Raw genomic sequence first — 3,808 nt, 5'->3', positions numbered from 1 at the left:
ATGATTTTTAACAATGCATAATTACTTTTAATGAATAATTAAAGGATTTAAACGATACAGAATTTATTTCCTTCGCAACCCGCAAGATGAAAGGGGGAGGGTGGGTTGCTTTACACTGAATAAGTCCATCAAGTGCGGAGGGTTCATCAAGGGGAAGCAAACAGTATCACTACACCGTACCTGGGCCGTGATGAAACTCTGTTTTCAAGGCTTCTCTGATGCGCAGCGCCTCCAGGGTGTGCTCTTCTAATCGCCCTGGTCTCTGGCTGCTCGTACTCAGCGGCCAGGTGATGTTCCTCAGCCTCCACCCAGCCATAAATGTCTCCCCCTTAGTCTCACAAAGATTGTGGAGCACACAGCAAGCAGCAATAGCAAGCGGGACATTGGTTTGGCTGAGGTCTGAGCGTAGTAGTAATGATCGCCAGCGACCCTTTAAACGGCCAAATGCACATTCTACCACCATCCGGCACTGCTCAGCCTGTAGTTGAACAGCTCCTGACCACTGTCCAGGCTGCCAGTGTATGGCTTCATGACCATGGCATCAAGGGGTAGGCTGGGTCCCCCAGGAATAACTATAGGCATGATTCCAACGTTATTTCTGGTCTGGAGAAGTAATTCCCTTGCTGTAACCGTTTAAAACAGACTAGTGCTCCTAAGACGCGAGCGTCATGAACCCTTCCTGGCCATCCCACTGGATGTGTGAAACGTCCCTTGTGGTCCACCAGTGCTTGCAGCACCATTGAAAAGTACCCCCTTGCGGTTCACGTACTGGTGCCCTGGTGTTCTGGGGCCAAGATAGGGATATGGGTTCCATCTATGGCCCCACCACAGTTCGGAAAACCATTGCAGCAAAGCCATCCACTATCACCTGCACGTTTCCCAGAGTCACACCTTTCGAGCAGCAGATTAACGATTGCTTTGGCTACTTGCATCCTGCAGCCCCACAGTAGATTTGCCCACTCCAAATGATTCCCGATGACCGGTAGCTGTCTGGCGTTGCAAGCTTCCAGAGGGCTATTGCCATCGCTTCTCCACTGTGAGGGCTGCTCTCATGTTGTATTACGGCGTTTCAGGGCAGGGGAAAGCATGTCACAAAGTTCTAAGAAAGTGCTCTTACGCATGCGAAAGTTTCGCACCACTGCGAATCGTCCCACACCGTCAAAACAATGGCGGTCCACCAGTCTGTGCTTGTTTCCCATGCCCAAATTCGGCGTCAATGTGGTAGAAGATGCCCCGTTAAGGCAGTTAGCATCAAACGCTGGGGCCAGCGGTTATGGAGAATTCTGCCTCCATCTCGTCATCGCTGTCCTGCCGCTCAGCCAATAGCTGCCTCCTCCTCTCCTCCTGCCTTTGCAGTTCATTGTTCAGTATAGTCAGCACGAGAGTACGCGAGGTGTTGACACGGTCAGGATACCGTTTGTGATCTCAGGGTCCATTGATTGCTGTGCTATGGCGTTGCTCAATGCACCACCGCGAAAAGGCGCTAATAACTCGCGGTCTATCATCGTTTCGCACCTTCTACACACAGGTTGAGGGAGCACGAGAGGCCTGACTTGGTAGGCGGCAGAAGAAGCCCTTTAAAAAGCTGAGAACCCGGGGCGAATGTTTTCACCCATGAGCGAGGCTCTCAACACGGAAGTGGGAACTATGGGATAGCTGAGGAACAGCTACCCACAGTGCACCGCTCCTTAAATCAATGGTAGCCTTGGACCATGGACGCAAGCAATCGATTTTGTGATCGCATTGTGGACGCGCAAAACCGATTTTATAACATCGGTTTTGTAATATCGGTTTAAACTACTTCGAAATAATCGTGCAGTGTAGACGTAGCCTGAGAGACCAAAGCCCTGCCCTGAATAACCCTTGAATACAGGCTCTTTTCTCAGAGGCAGCTGCAAATGTTACTGATTTGCAGCTCAACCAGTGCTTTCGCCTGTGCCCCACACCCTTTCCTGTGGTCAGCCCTGGGCAGCTGCATTGTGAATGTGCATGATGCTGCAGGTAGAGAAGTTGCGGTGTAGGCAGGTTTGAGGGGTATAGGAGAGAAGGTGGGTGCAGTAGTATTTAGTTGGTGCCAGTCAATGTAACTTAAATGGCACAGCATCAGCTTCTCTGTCAACCACCAATGGGCCTGATAAACTTTAATTATATTTGGATTCTGTGGAGTGGGGGAGCAGGGATCCAGTCTCCTTGGGCAGGGTCTTTTTACCTATGAAGCAATGAATGAAAGGCTGTCTCTAAACCGAAGGGGGATGGGTCTTTTGGTAAGGAGGGCAGAAGGATATAAACATCCAGTGAGGATGAGGTTTGAACCCATGCATGTGAAGCAATGTGGATTAAATGGCTAGTACCATAACTAGTCAGGCACTTCATCTGTAAAGGCACAGAAGTGAAAATCTATGGCCAGCAGAGTTAAGGACATAAGAAGGAGTTTTTTAAAAATCTATTAGTAATTAACAGAATCCTGACAATGTTACTGGTGTACGGTCAAGTCAAACTGCCTAGAAGTTCCAGCAGAAAAATGTAGACCTCAAACTCTGTGTTTGGTGGAGGCGTGTAATTCTCCTTTTAAATATCTTCGATTAATTTTGAAGGTAAAAATGTTGGTACGAGACCAAGTTAAAGGAAGAAGATTTGAAAATCTACATGAAAGCATGAGGATCTCTGACTGCCAGGGAAGTGGGGAGATTTTCATGGAGGGGGATTAAGGGATAAAGTAGAGTCTTTTGCTGGAGCAAAGGGAGAGCTTTTTGCAGTTTAATTTTACCAGTTGATAAACCCACCATCCTGCTACTGGCCTAGCTCAGAGTCCATTGTCACCTCCTCTAAACACTGGCAAAGCATCTTGGTGGCCCTGAGACACACCCCCTAGTTCGGCCCTTCTCTCACATGCAAAACCCGCACTGATGCCAGAGCAGCCACCTCCCAATTGTGTCCCCTGGCAGTCACAGCTCTTCGAGCAGCTCCTCTGGGTGATGCCCTCAGTGTTCATGGAAAAACACGTGGCAGCTTTTTCCTCCTTGGGCCAGTGGTGAGTTTCCCTGCCTCTCACACAGGAGCCCAAGTGTTGATTTGCCAACAAGGAGGCTGCAATTTTGACACAAATATCCAAAGTTGGACACTGAGATCTGGCCTATACTAGGAATTTCCTTTGGTGTAGCTATGTTGCTCAGGGGTATAAAAAGAGCTACCCCTTGAGATATGCAGCTACTGACCTTACCCCAGGTGTAAACCAGTGCTAGACTGACTCCCATCAGCATAGCTACTGCCTCTCAGCATAGCTACTGCCAATCCGAGAAGCCCTCTCACCACTGTAGGTAGCATCTTCACTGAGGAGCTGCAATGGGGCAGCTGCACTGCTGTACTGTTTTAAGAGCACACAAGGCCTGACTCAGATCTTCCTTCTGATCAGCCCTAAGCCAGGTCTCTATAACTGCAAATTATTCCAGCCTCTGGGAATGAGATCACCCTAGCCACAATTCCAGCTCTAGTGGCTCTTTTCTCTCACAGAGGAACAATGAACAAAGTCTGTTACTGTTCAGCAGGTGATGAATATTCCTATTGATAACATTTCTTGCTGGGAGAGAAGAGGTGTTTTCTCTCTGTTTCACTTCTCTCCATTTTTTGTCCCTTCCAATTCCAGAATCCTCTCTTTTATTTTAGACAGTGCAGTGACACCCTCCCCACTCCAGGACTCTGGAGCCTTTGGAGCAGAAAGATCCCAGGAGCTGAGGATGAATCCAGGGGGTGAGCAGCTGGCAGGAAGGAGCCCTAGCACCTCTTCTGGGAACACAGGGGAGGACTGACT

Source organism: Chelonoidis abingdonii, chromosome 24 (assembly GCF_003597395.2).
Source record: "Chelonoidis abingdonii isolate Lonesome George chromosome 24, CheloAbing_2.0, whole genome shotgun sequence".
Lineage (NCBI taxonomy): Eukaryota > Metazoa > Chordata > Testudines > Testudinidae > Chelonoidis > Chelonoidis abingdonii.
This window is presented reverse-complemented; position numbering follows the sequence as displayed.